The sequence below is a fragment of the Mastomys coucha genome, unplaced genomic scaffold (assembly GCF_008632895.1).
Source record: "Mastomys coucha isolate ucsf_1 unplaced genomic scaffold, UCSF_Mcou_1 pScaffold6, whole genome shotgun sequence".
NCBI classification, from domain to species: Eukaryota; Metazoa; Chordata; class Mammalia; order Rodentia; family Muridae; genus Mastomys; species Mastomys coucha.
The window spans coordinates 24956795-24971810 of record NW_022196912.1 but is presented as its reverse complement, the minus strand read 5'-3'; the positions used below and the strand labels follow the sequence as shown (position 1 = coordinate 24971810).

The following is a 15016-nucleotide window of genomic DNA, read 5'->3' as shown; positions in this document are numbered from 1 at the left end:
GTACTAGCTAGACTAGAGATTTCAGCTAAACATCCTAGATCATTTAAGGGACGAAGTACGTACATCTGTTTCACTGGTTGAACCACCCATGTACTGAGCAGGGCCTGACGTTACTTTTGCGTTTTTATGTCCCGTAACACAGACCTAGGGGAAGCTGAGAATCAGCTGGTGTTTATTGCTGTGTTTGTTAATTTGGTAGACTTGTTTATGCATGGTAAGCTAAATTAAGTCTCCAATGTCTGTGACAGATTGTTAAGTCACCTCTTGATGTTTCAAATGGGAGAAAGTGTGAATGAAAAATAGCTATCTTCTATAATTCTCCATAGTTTTGTTCATTTGTTTTTGAGTCAGGGTATTACAATGTAGCCCTGGCTAGTTTGGAACTCACTCTGCAGACCAGGCTGCCCCGAACTCACAGCAGTCAACCTGCCTCTGCCTCCTGAGTGCTTGGATTAAAGGTGTGTGCCATTCTTCGTTATGCCCTGCTTTTTTCTTTTTTTTTTTTTTTTTAGTTGGGGCTTACTCTGTAGCGTGAGCTGTCCTCTAACTCAAGACAGTCCTCCTGCCTCAGCCTCCAATGTTGGGTATGAGCCTCCAAGCCTGGTTCTGACTGGAGCTAGAGAATCTGCCTACAAATGGTTGCCCAGTGAATACGAGAACATTGCTCATCCACGTGGATCTCTATACCTATCAGGTTTTAGAGTCACGGTGGAGCTGGAACACAAGTCCTTGCCATGGCTGCAGTTCTCAGAGACTCTGATTTGGAGGTCTCACCTCTAACGCTTCCTGAGTGAAAAGGATACACCAGTTTCTAGCCCTATGCCTGCAGTTCTATGTCCTACTCAGGCCTGCAGCCCCAAATCCCCGCTCCCCATGGTCCTGCACCTTAAATTCTCTAAGCTCAGGACTCTGCCTGTGAGATTCATTTTCCTGGGGCTCAGGTGTTCCTGCTGCTAAGCAGCAACTGACAGGTCCCCCCAAGCTCACCTTGAGGATTCTGGCTAGGGCTTTAGAGATGGGAGAGGCTGGGCTCTGGAGAGACAGCCCTATAGACCTGTCTATGCAAGGCAGATGACCTAGAGCTCTCCCTGGGGTAAAAACATACCCGGGACTGCAGGATAGATACTTGGAGGACCTCGCTGGGACTGGTCACAAGAGCCTCTCTGCCTGACCTCTGAGCAGAGGCTCTGAGGACTCTCAGCCTGGGGAAGAGAAAGCAACAGACATCTTGGAGTTGAGAAGGGAGTTGACACTCTGACGTCTGTTCTAAGAACATCCCTGCATTCCACAGGTGGTGTTTCACTAGTGAGATAGGGGACCCCATCCTCGTAAACTTGGGGTCCTTTTTCTGGGATGCTGTGGTGGCACTTGGGGCTCTTCTTAAAGTCAATAAGTATATCCAGTCACCACCTTGAGCACTCAGGCCAGGCCTCTCCCTCTTTCTCCCCCTCCCTTCTTCCCTCCTCCCCTCCCTCCTTCTCTCCCTCTCTCCTTCCCTCCCTCCCTCCCTCCCTCCCTCCCCCCTTCCTTCCTTCCTTCCTTCCTTCCTTCCTTCCTTCCTTCCTAGTTTTTCGAGGCAAGGTTTCTCTGATTTGTCCTGGCTTTCCTGGGACTCAGAGATCCATCTATCTCTGCTTCCTAATTGCTAGGATTGAAGGTGAGCCACCACCATCCAACTGTCTGTGGCTATTTTCATTGTCAACTTTATTAAGGTACAATGTACACACAGAGCTGTGTCCAAGCACCCTGAGTTGCCACACCTGATCCTGCTCCGGTCACCAGCTCATTTTCAATGAACCAAGACCCAGATGCCCCACCCAGTCTCCACCAGGGCTAACCACTATCCTAACTTCAGATACTACAGAATTTTCAAAAATGTAATAACAGAGTGTTATCCATAAGTCATATCACTCATTATGTAAAGTGTACAAGAGCCAAGGGGTGGGGGACATGCACTTGAGGGACTGACATGGGAGGACTGTTGCAAATTTGAGGCTTTGTAGAATTGGGTCAGCCCAGACTACATTAGATAGACCTGTCTCAAAATGAATGAATGAATAAATAAATAAATAAATAAATAAATAAGTAAACAGACCCAAATCAGTTGAGTCAATAGTTTTTAGTATATATTTGGTATATTGGTTTTGAGGGGTTTTTTGGTTTTTGTTTTTGTTTTGGTTTTTGGTTTTTCGAGACAGGGTTTCTCTGTGTAGCCCTGGCTGTCCTGGAACTCACTCTGTAGACCAGGCTGGCCTCGAACTCAGAAATCTGCCTGCCTCTGCCTCCCAAGTGCTGGGATTAAAGGCATGCACCACCACTGCCCAGCTGGTTTTGAGTATTTACCTAAGGTATTTTATATAAATGAAATCCAGTAATTCTTTCACTCAAAACTCTTTCCAAGTTGTTGACTAGTTGAGTGTCCTGGCTTTGCGGCATTCCACACAGAACACATCCACTCTCCTGTCAGTGAGCATCTCTGGCCTTCCAGTGGGAGGCCACTACAAATACTGTCGCCATAGATGTTTCCGTGACTGCCTTTCAGCAAGCACATGTATACACAACACTGTGCGTATCCCTGGGGATGTGATTGTCAGGTAATGATACGGTTCACAGACATGTTCAGTATTTGTAGATACTGCCTGTCTTAGTCAGGGTTTCTATTCCTGTACAAACATCATGACCAAGAAGCAAGTTGGAGAGGAAAGGGTTTATTCAGCTTACACTTCCACATTGCTGTTGATCACCAGAGGAAGTCAGGACTAGAACCCAAGCCGGTCAGGAAGCAGGAGCTGATGCAGAGGCCATGGAGGGATGTTCCTTATCGGCTTGCCTCTCCTGGCTTGCTCAGCCTGCTCTCTTATAGAACCCAAGACTTCCAGCCCAGGGATGGCACTACCCACAAGGAGCCCTACCTCCTTGATCACTAATTGAGAAAATGCCCCACAGCTGGATCTCATGGAGGCACTTCCCCAACTGAAACTCCCTTCTCTGTGATAACTCCAGCCTGTGTCAAGTTGACACACAAAACCAGCCAGTACACTGCCCAATAGCTTCCAGACTGGTAAGACAACTTACAGGTAGTATAGGAGGCACAGTGATTCACCTTGACATGGCTGATAACTACTCAAGTCAGCCTTTGGACCCATTCTGTAGTATGCTCAGTCCTGGAGCCAAACCTTATAGCTTGCTGGTTGCCGCCTCTCCTTTTGGGAGACGTTTAGTGCAGACACTACCCTGTCACTGTGCTTTCTACCAGCCTCGAAGAAATCAGGCCGGCCTTCTCTGTCCTCTTTTCTACACTGTCTATGGCAGGAGCTTCATTAGCCAGGAGAGACAGGTTTTTCCCCTGAGAGCCTTCAGCTCTTTACAGCTGATGAGGAATTCTGTGCGCAGGCTTTCTGTGCAAGGTGGAAGGGAACCCTTGATCTTTTCCAGGCTGCTCAACCATTAGGACAGAAAATACCAAAGAACATACAAAGACCCCTGTTGGATTAAAGGCTTCAGTTCTTCAAATTCGGGCCTCTGCAGACACCCACACTCTGTGTAATGCATTGTTGAGAATTTAAATCATAGGTGCCCTTCCTCCAAGCCATTTTGGCTCCTGGTGACAGCGACACCTAAATGTGTGTGTATTTGTGTGTGTGTTATGTGCATGTAGAGATGAGAGGACAACACGGATGTTATGGGTTCTCTCCTTCCACCTTTACCTGGGTTCCAGGGACCAAACTTACATTGCCAGAATTGTATGGCAAATACCTGCTGACTCGTCTCACTAGCCTCTAAATGAATGTTTTATACCCATCCCCTGAGAAAGCTTCTGTGCCCCAGCATGCCTACTGTCTACCATTCAGAAAACAAATTCCCTGACCTCCTCAGAAGTTCTGCCTCAGGTCTCCCAAGAAGGGACCATCTCCCTGCAGACTCCGTCACTTAGGCTCCACATCTGCCCTCCAGTTGCAGTTCCTACAGCAAGTATTCTGATCTCCACTGGTCCCTGGTAGAAGAAATGCTCTCCTGTTAGTACTGCCTGTGGGCTTTTTTTTTTAAGTTTATTTATTTAATATACACTGTCATATAGTTACAGATGGTTGTGAGCCACCATGTGGTTGCTGGGAATTGAACTCAGGACCTCTGGAAGAGAGCAGTCAGTGCTCTCAACCACTGAGCCATCTCTCCAGCCCATGCCTGAGGGTTTTAATGCAGCTTTGGCCTTCATGCAGAGGCTGTTATGTGCACCTGGGATGGATGCCAGGAATCTGCTTAGCTCAAATCAAAAAGGCCGATTGACTGTGAGGATCCAGGTTTATAATAGAATCACAGTCCAGAGGAAAAGCTCCGGAGTGATCCGACAACAGAGAGGGAGGGATCAAGCTGCATCTCTTCCTGCTTGTTAGACCCACTTGGGTCTTAAACCCTGCACCCCAATGCATGCCCTCCTCAAAGTTTTCATGCTCGATGTTTGGAGACCGGAAAAAAAAATAGTTGGAAGTCTGGCTTTGCCAGGGACATCTGGGCCTCCATTGTGCTGGGTCTGAAGGGAAATCTCTCCAGCATTGTAGCAAGCCGGAGACAGGCTCTGCCTTGCTCCCCCACCCACAGCCCCATCACTTGATCCACTGTTATCCTGCCTGCCCCAGGCACCACCTCCCGGCCTCCAACCTACAGGCTTCCCCTCTAGTACCAGCTACCGGCAATAGCACAGATCCCATTCCTGAAGGCCGTTTCCCACTGTGGGGAGGCAGATGTAGGGAAAGAAACATCCGGCAACCCAATCGTGTGTATTAAAGGTTGGGACTGTCCTCTTGTGACTCATATTATGCCACCAAGCATATCATATGGGTGTTTGTTGTTAATCAGTGCTTTTCATGGCCAGGTGAAATAATCAGTATCATTCTTTTTTTTTCTTTAATTAAAAAAGTGTGTTTTGTGTGTGTGTGTGTGTGTGTGTGTGTGTGTGTGTGTCCCCTACATGTATATCTGTGAGTCTTTTGGAACTGGAATTAAAAGTGGCTGTGAGTTGCCATTTGTGAACTGGGAATTGAACCTGGGTCCTCTGAAAGAGCAGCTAGTGCTCTTAACCACTGAGCCATCTTCCCAAGCTGGTTAGTTAGTTTGTGTTTTGAGCAGGGTTCCTCTGTGTAGCAGCCCCGGCTGTCCTGGAACTCTTTCTATAGACCATACTGGACTCTCAAACTCACAGAGATCCATCTGCTTCTGCCTCTGCCTCCCAAGTGCTGGAATTAAAGACATGTGCCCCCTGTGTGCCTCTCATGCCTCTTCCCCCCCCCCCCAAAAAAAAAGAACTAGAGCCTACGCTGAGAGTATTTTAGTCCTTGGAAGCAACTTTCAGTAGAACCACTCGGGGAATTTTTAACAGGTGCCAGTATCAGACCCTAGCCCAGACCAATTAAGTCAGATCTCCCCGTCCCTCATCTATATTTTTGTTCAAGGTATCCTGGTGATTCTAAGTGCTGGCAGGAAGACTGGAACTTGGCTATCTGGAATGGCACTGTGCTCTGATGCCCATCTGACTGGCCTTGCCTCGAGTGCCAAGGCTCACAGCTGAATTCTGTTTGTTAGCATATCTGCCTGCCAATCTTATCTACATCTGTTTCTCCACTCACATGGCAGGCCCCTAGAGGGAGGCCCAAGCCCTAGTCTAAGCTTGCCACCCTATACTTTCTGAGCACCCCTGGCACTGAATTCTACCTTTCTATATATATGTTCTTTGCAGAAATCATTATAGAGAAGTGGGCAGCTGGTTAGAGTAGTCATCAGAGTATTGGTGGGACTGGCCCTCTTCTTGGAGGCCCCAGAGACATCTTCCTGTGCCCAGGGCTTTCAGGTCACAGAGGTCACCTCCCCTGGAAAAGTCACCATGAAGAAGTTTTTACGCTCAGCCTATGGGAAAGTGCCTGGCAGGTCTTTGGCAGGCTTAGGGGCTTTTAAATGGACCTAAAATGTCCTGTTACATTCTGCCTCCAGTGGGGAGGGTCCTTGCCCTCCCTTTCCATCTCCCACTACAGAGGATCCTATCTGGCAGGGTCCTGAGATATGCCAGGCTCCAATGCCTAAATGAACTCCCCTAGGCATTCAGCCTTGCCAACATCCTTCTCAAGGAGCCCATTTACTCACTGGGCAAACTGTTTCTGCCTCTGAAGTTTGCTCTCTTGGAATTAAACCTTTTTAAATGGCTGCTTATTGCTTTCCTTCTTTTTCTTTAACTCCAGTTTCTGGCAAACTCTGGCTGAAATAATGTTTCTCTAGTCTTTTAAGTACTACAGTAATGCTTCCTGCCTGTGGGGATTCAGACCCACCTGGTCTTGTTAATTTAACTGATATTCCTAAACCCACGTTTTCCTTATCCGTATACAAAGCTGGGAGAGACCTTTGGAGTGGTGTAATTCCATTTCCCACTGGCATAGGGACTGAGAGAGGAGGAAGGAATGCCACAAACATCTGCCCATGCCCAAAGCTAACCAGAACAGACAGCCCTGGCTGTCCTGGAACTCAGAGATCCACCTGCTTCTGCCTCCCAAGTGCTGAAATGAAAGGCGTGTGCCACTACACCTGGAAGAATTAAGTCTTTTCTTTTTCCCCACTAATGCTTTTAGGAACTCCTTAAGCCAGTGGTTCTCAATCTGTGGGTCAACAACATTTTCGCAGGGACCACTCATTAAATACCCTGCGTATTGGATATTTATATTATGATTCATAACGGTAGCAACATTATATTCATGAAGTAACTATGAAATAATTTTATGTCCACCACAAACATCAAACACTGTATTAAAGGGTTGGAGCACTAGGAAGGTTGAGAACCGCTGCTTTAAAACAGACATCTCTTTGGACAACTGTATAGCCTCTTAATTGACCACACACAGATAATTTCCTTGGCACTGCATGACTTTTAAATTGCCTGGACCAGATGAGGATATCACAGAACCGACAGACTTCAGACCAGTCGTGGAGCCCTCTACCCACCCAAGATGGCAGCCTAATCTATCCCTGTGTTCAGATCATGTGGATGACAGCACTTGGGGGCAGGGTGGTGCTTAGGGGGTGTTAGTGAGTTAGTGCACAACAAATGCTTTGGACAGGACACATGTCAAATAAGTGTTAGCCTCAAGGCAGGCCATCTCTGATGTCTGTGGTTCCTTGAAGAAAGGTCCATTTACTTTGGCTGCCTCGGCACAGAAAGGTTATACAATCTTTGAGGATTTAGTGTGTGTGTGTGTGTGTGTGTGCGTGCGTGCGTGCGTGTATGTGTGTGTTACTCACTGAAGCCAAAAGAGAGCACAGGATCCCCTGGCACTGGAGTTACCGGCTGTGGGTGTCAGGGACTGAACTTGGTCCTCCTCTAGGGCAGCAGCACTCTGTAACTACAGAGCCGGTCTCTCTGGCCCCTCTTCTGCCCTTTTAAATATTCCTGCTGCCTGTGTCTCTTGCTCTGCCATCCTGGCACCTTCACTGGCCTTCTTTGGGCAGCAACCCGGCTCCTTTTCCTAGTTCAGCTGCTGCCACACGATGCTGCCCCCCCTGGCTGCCTGCCACCCCTGTGGCCTGGCTATACTGGTTGGAATCAGCATAGCTCAGCCCCTGCTTTCTATTTTGCTGTCTCCGCACCTGGAAGAAATCCTTTCACCCTTTCTAGGGGTGGCTGGTCCACTTGCAAGGAGTTATGCTAATTTTGTTCTGTGTAACTAATTATTGTATTGATCTCAGTTTACAATAACCATTCATCAGCTACTTGGTCGGTGGAGGTTCGGTCCCAGGTCCTCTGCCACCCACAGTGTCACAGGCTATCATCAAGGCGTGGCCAGAGCTTAGGGTGCTCTGCCAAGGTCTCATGCTAGTTGTAGGATCTCATTTCTTGTGGCTGGAGAAGGCTGAGGTTCCTGTTCTTGTTGGCTCTTGATGGAAGGCTGGTCTCAGCTCTCTAGAGGCTAGCAGCAATACCTTGCCTCATGCCCCACTCTGTCTTCAAAGCCGCTCTCATCTCAAATCCTCCTCTGTCCTCAAATCCCTAGCCAAAACCTGTACCATCAGGATAAGCCCTGACCTGGGATAGGTTCACCTAGTTAACTGAGGTCCACTTAAAGAGCTGACTTCCTTTCTGGAAAACAGGGTGCCACCTTTGCTGGATCCCTTGCTTCCTCCATGGAAGGGTGCGTGTGCCAGGGTGTGTGTCACTGTGAGCTCAGTTATAATTCTTCTGCCACAAGCCTTACATACACAATCATAGCTCCCCTATTGCCACAGCCCTCTGCTCTGCTCACCAGTTTTGCTAACTACTTAAAACTTTTGAATGATGCTCTCCTTGTGCTGGGGAGACAGCATGGCGACTACAGTCTGAAGACCTGACTCTGCTTCTCAATCCTCACATGAAACCTAGGCACAGCAGCACAAACTTGTAACCCCAGTGCTGGGGTGAGTCAGATGTGTCCTGAGAGGTTGCTGGCCAGGCCAGTCTATCCAAAATGGCAAGCTCCAGGGTTCATTGAGAGACTTTGTCTCAAAAAGTGGGGTGAAGAGCAGTGGAGAGAGACTTCTGGCCTCTACACAATGAGTGAGTGCACTGGTGGTACGCACACACTGGTGCACACACACTGGTGCACACACAAGCACAGAGATAAATAAGACTGTACAAATACATTTCAAAAAATTTAAATTAGATTTATTTATTCATCGCTTCACAGCTGAGATCAAGTGTAGACTTGTTCGTGTTCTTATGTGTGAGGACTTTGCCTATATGTTTATTAGTGTACCAGGTGCATGCCTGGTGTCAGTGAGGTGGGGTAGAAGAGAGCATTGGATTTTATGGAACTGGCGTTGCAGGTTGGGAGTCACCGTGGGGGTGCTAGGACTAGAACTCTAGTCCCCTGCAAAAGCAATGAGTGCATTTAACCCCTGAGACATCCCTCCAGCCCCTAACATACATTTTTAAAGCCAAAAGTCACTCCAGCCCTTCACGCAGCCCCGTCTCTGCTGTGACCACATTCCAGCTTTAGTTACCACTGGGGCTCCCCGGTTGTCTAAAGCCTTGAATTTAGATTTCTAAATCTTCACTCTGAATACCTCATACCTTGACCATGCTTTACCTGTCCACCCCTCACAGCCAAGCTGCTTCCTGCCCATCTGTGGCAGCTTCCTCAGTCCTTCCTGCAGTAGATTAGGTCCAGCCTGCTTTACTCACAGCTATAGTTATTTACCCTCTGGGGTTTGAGATTGCCTCCTGAGTCAAATTTGTCTCTCAGCCAGGTAGAAGAGACTCCGGGGACCAGAAACCGTGGTTTGTGTTTGGTCTGTGATTGCCCAAAGACTCACAGCTTTTACCACCCAACAGACACCCACACAACAGTTGATTGTCAGCTCAGTGTAGTAGTTAAGACCAGAGCCGAGGCACGCTGCCCAAGCCTGACGTCAGCCCCACCTTCACAGACTGGGATTTGCACAAGTTAGTGTCTTCTTGGCCGCTCGATGTCCTTGCCTGGAAAATGGAGATTTATGATGGCCCTTCATTTACGTTTATTGAGTTACTATTTGTAAAGAACTTAAATGAGCACTTGGTGCTTATTAAGCATTAAATAAGCATTTGTGAAATATATATTGATTGTGCTGACTGAAGGCAGAGCTTTGAAAACTGACTTGTTGGGCAGGAGTGGTGCATACCTTTAAATGCCTGTACTTGGGAAGTAGAGGCAAGTGGGTCTCTGAGTTTGAGGCCAGCCTGATCTACAGAGCAATTTTCAGGACAGCTAGGGCTACACGGAAATGAAACTCTGTCTTGAAAAAGAAAACAGAATAAAACAAAACAAAATAAGAAGAAAGAAAGAAAGAAAAGGGAGGGAGGGAGGGAGGGAGGAAGGAAGGAAGGAAGGAAACCAGCTCGTTGGCAGTCTTTCATGAGCACAGGCATTAAAACTTTAGGTATCAGTTAGGAACTGAAAAATTGGATTCTATTTGTACTAGTAGCGTATCCTGTTTAACAAAACTTTGTTGGCAGTTTTCAGTCTGCCTGCACATTGATTGGCTGTCCAAAATGTAGTAAAGCCAGGCAGAGCCTTTGTAGAACAAGTGTGAGGGAGAGCTGTCATTTCTTACAAAATTCTTACATCTGTGATCAGAAATGACCTTCTGTTCTGACCTCCTCTTTGCTTCCAGAATAAAGAGTGTTTGCAGAAAATTTATCAGTACAGAGAGATAATTGCATCTTTAAAGTCTGGAGATCAGAGTAGAGTGTAGAGCTTAACATACCCATGTGCAGCTTAAGAAGCTTTCAGACCCAATACAAGCTTTCCACTTACCCTCAGAAAGTTTAGGGGGGAAAAAAAAGAGCTGGTGAGAAGTCTCAACCAGTAAAAGTACTTGCTGCCAGAGTTCTATCCCTGAGAGCCACTTGGCACAAGGAGAGAGTTGCCTCCCAAAAGTTGTCCTCTGACCTCCAGCCAAGGCACACCCCCCCACACACACAAATACAGTTTTTAAAATTTAAAAGAAAGACAGTCCTGTGTGTACTTCAGTGATCCCTGTTGCTTATAAATGCTGCTGTTTTCTTATTTATTCTTTTCTTGAAGCCTTTATATTTTTACTAAAGATTTCATGGGCGTGTGTGTGTTCTGTATGTGTGGTATATGTGTGGATGCACATATATAGATGTGTGTGCATGTGCAAGCATGTGGATTTGGAGGCTAGAGGGAGATGCCTAGTGTCCCTCTCTATTGTCCTAGGGTCTCTCACTGCATCTGAAGTTCATTTTTGACTAGACTGGCTGGCCAGCGAGGTCTCAGGATCCACTATCTCCACTTCCCACCCTTAGGGTTATAGCCACATGCAACCGTGCCTGGTTTCTACATGGATGCTAGGGGTTTGACCTCGGGTCAGCTTATTTGCAATATGTATATATACACACACTCTATACACTAACCCACCTCCCCAATTCCTCAAAAATATTTAACACGGCTTTATGTAAAGCTCCAAGAAGCACTTGCTTGCAAGTTTCTGCCCTCCCAAGCTTTGTGAAGCCACCTCTGAAGTTGCCATAATCCTATATTGAACATGCAGTGCATATTTTAGGATGGCCATGCGTGTAGACACTGAATCTATCCCGTTGGAGGTTCCAGCCTTGCCTTCTTGTTCCCTACCATCAACTGCATCGTCCGTTCCTCTAGAATCCTTCTATTTAAAGGCTAGGGATGTAGCTCAGTTGATACAGTGCTTATCCGACGTGCATGAAACCCTTGGGTTCAATCCCTGGTACTGCATAATCTGCCCATAGTAACTAGTACCACACAATCCCAGCACTTGGGAGGCAGAGGCAAAAAGATTGAGAAGTTCAAGGTTAGCCTCATGGACATAGCTGGTTTGAAGCCAGCGGTGCCACACAAGACGCCACCTCAGAAACCACAAGGCCAAGAAAAACTTCGCCTAGAGGATGTTTACCTAGTGACTATAAGAAGATAACACTGTGGCCTGACACTTAGCTCTTAGGCAACCTCTACTCTCTCACACGATTACAGAGCAGGAAAACAACATTGGGAGTGAATTAATCTACTCTCTATCCAAAAACTGCTTTTCCTTTCTTTATACTTAAGTTCCATAGTATTTTCAAGTAATACTTAAGAATCAAATGAAGCTTGCTTTTACTAAAAGATTATTTATTTATTTATTTATTTATTTATTTATTTATTTATTTAATACATGAGTGCTCTGCTGCATGCACATCAGCATGCCAAAAGAAAGCATGAGATCCCCTAATAGATAGCTGGGAGCCACCATGTGGCTGCTGAGAATTGAACAAGCTTGTTCTCCTTGGGGAGAGCACGTACAGACAATAGAGCTTATGATTAGGTATCAATGTCTTTAAAACAAATTGGGCTGGAGAGGTGGTTCAGCAGTCAAGAGCATGGGCTGCCCTTCCTGAAGTCCTGAGTTCAAGTCTCAAGGACCACAAGACCCAGCTGGGTTTAGTTCTGGGTTTTATTCCTAGAAACTCAAAAACCATTAGTAAGTCCAGTTCCAAGGGATGTGATGCCCTCTTTTGGCCTCTGCCAGTACTTCACATAGACAGACATACCTGCAAGCACAATAACATACACATAAAATAAAAAATAAGTCTTTAAAAAAGGAAAACACATTTATTGAGGTAGTAATATACAGTAAGCTAAATGTTTTTATTTTAAATTTTTTAAGGTAAAATATAATTTTATCATTTTTCTCTCTTCCCTTTGCTTCTCATATACTTTCTACTTTATTCTCTCTCAAATTTATAAGCCTCCTTTTCTACAATTGCTTCTCTCTCTCTTTCTCCTCTCTCTCTCTCTCTCTCTCTCTCTCTCTCTCTCTCTCTCTCTCTCTCTCTCTCACTGTTCCTAAATATATAAATAAAGCCTGCTCAGTCCTTATAGTGTTACTTGAATAGATACGGTTTTAGAGTTGACCATTTGGTATTAGATATTCAAATGGAAGGTACACATTTTGAAGCATACAGCTTAGTACCTTTTGGAAAACTGTACACTGACATGGCATCCCAGTTCATATAAGAAACGGTTTCTCTGTGTAGCCCTGCTGTCCTGAAACTCACTCTGTAGACCAGGCTGGCCTTGAACTCAGAAATCCGCCTGCCTCTGCCTCCCAAGTGCTGGGACTAAAGGCGTGCGCCAACACTGCCCGGCTCCATAGTTTCTTTATATCCTTGTAATCTTTCCAACTCTTTCTGATCCCAGGTCTCCACTGACCTTCTTTTTCTCCCTGTAGATAAAGGTTAGTTTGTATTTCCGAGCATTTCTGTGTAAATGGGATGTTGAAATATGTATCCTTCCTCTCCCCCTTTGTTACATTTTCTGGCTTAGCATTATTAAGTCAGGGCTATGGCAGACAAAGCTACTATAGCCCCCATGTCTATATGTTTGTACAGACACTCACTATCATTTCCCTTTGGGAAGTACCTAGAAGGGAATGTCTCAGTCACACCGTGGGTATATGTTTGCCTTTCTAGGAAATCATCAAACTGGCTCCCATGCTGATTGAAACAGTTTATGCTCCTCCCAGCAGATGCTCTGCAGTCACTCGAGATGGTCCGTTTGTTGAATTTGAGCCATTCTAATATGTGCAGCGTCTCATTGTGCTATTAATTTGCATTTCTCTAATGATTGTGGATAAACACTTTTCCATGCTCATCTGCCCACTTGTATCTTTGGTGAAGTGTCTTAAGGCTTTTGCAAGTTTTAATGGAGTTATGGGAGGGTGGTTCTTATCAGGTTGCAAGAGTTGTTTATGTGGTCTAGTGATGAGTCCTTTGTTGGATATATGCTCTGTAAAAATTTTTCTCAAGTTGCTTACTTAATTTTAACAAACCTTGGGTGTGTCAGCTCTTTTGTCATATCTTTTATGAGGCAAAGTCTTGTAGCCCTAGATGTTCTCAAACTCACTACATGGACCAGACTGGCTTGTAACTCATGGAGATCCACCTGCTTTGGCCTCCCAGGTGCTGGGATTAAAGGTGTACACCACCATAGCTGATGAAATGAATTTCTTTTGTTTCTGCTGCATCTACTGAGCTTGCAAGCCCTGGACTCTTGGGGATACTGCTGTTTCAGCTCCCCATTTTTCCTGCATAAATGTTAGGATACAGATGTAACTGACTTCTATGTGGGGCCTGGGATTCAAACTCAGGTCCTTATGCTTGCACAGCAAGCCCCTTTCCTCATTGAGCCATCTTCCAGGACCCTCAACAATGACTTTTAAAGGGAAAATGCTTTTTATTTTGAAGTTCTTTTTTTTGACATTTAAAAACCTATTTTAATTAAATAGAATTGAATCACATTCTTGTTCCCCTTTTGTTCCCCCACTCCTCCCATAGACCCCCCTTCAATACCTACAATATCTTTTTTGTCGTATTCCTTAAAATTTATAAAATACTATAACAATAAAAATAGGTATTATAAAAGTTGTTTGATATAAAACAACAATCAATTTAACAGTCTTATGTAGATGCTCGTCTACAGCAATAGTGAAAATACATTTTTCTTAATATAAATTTTAAATAACTCCAAACATATTAACTGTATACTTAAAAATAATACATCACTACTAGTATTTTCTTAAATGAACATGAATATATAAAGTCTTTTTGTTTGTTTTGTATTTAGTAGAGTTTAAAATCTTGGCTCTTACTGTGGTACAAGCCCAAAATAAGAACAATTTTTAGACATTGGGTTTCATTGTAATAAGGCTGTATTTCAATGACCCTCACATCACCAAAGGATTTTACCTCCATCGTAGCTAAGCTGAGAGTTGATAGTTCTGCTGCACCAAGAAATGAATTGTAGGCTCGATTTTTGGATACACACTTCCTGCTATGGTCAAAGCTATTTGACTTGAGTGAGTGACTGCATTCTCAGCCCACAGAGAACACGTTACATTCATTTAAGAACTGGTGTAGGTATTAAGATGGTCTATGCATAAAGTCATTCACCAACTGTTTCAATGAACAATGGTTCTGCTTTGGAGGGTGGCACAGACATTAGGTGAGGGTAAGAATTTGGTTCATTAGCTGTGATAATTTGGAAAAGCATTCATCTCAGAGAAAGAGTAACTTATAAAGTCCTCTTCTTCAAACTTGATACAAGAGTTATAAATGTCAAGCAAAGCATTCAGTCTCACTTTGTTGTTCTCTTACAAGCCATCTCCCTAGTTAATCGTCTATGTTTCTTTTGGGTATATAAATACCTTTGAAATATATAAGTTGTTCTGAAAACCATAGTATAGTGTAAAAACATGAAACAAACAATACTACTAATAGAGAGGCTGAGATAGGAGAAGCAAGATTTCAAGACCCTTATGTTGTACACAGCAAGACACTGTCACAAACAAACAAGCTGACAGTGTATATAGATTGTACAATATTGGACCTATTTCTCCAATTACCAAATTAGAAAGAGCACTGAATGACAATCAACAAATTTCCAATTCCTCATATTATTGGATTCCAATTGATTAGGATATGTTGGTAATA

The 15016-nt window shown here is 44.9% G+C and overlaps 1 protein-coding gene across 2 annotated transcripts in view; it reads left to right on the top strand.

Moving 5' to 3' along the window:
- The window catches only part of Dpysl5 (dihydropyrimidinase like 5), a 90428-nt gene that overhangs the window by 31847 nt on the left and 43565 nt on the right, over nucleotides 1-15016 (top strand). The gene's annotated exons all lie outside the window — the stretch shown is intronic.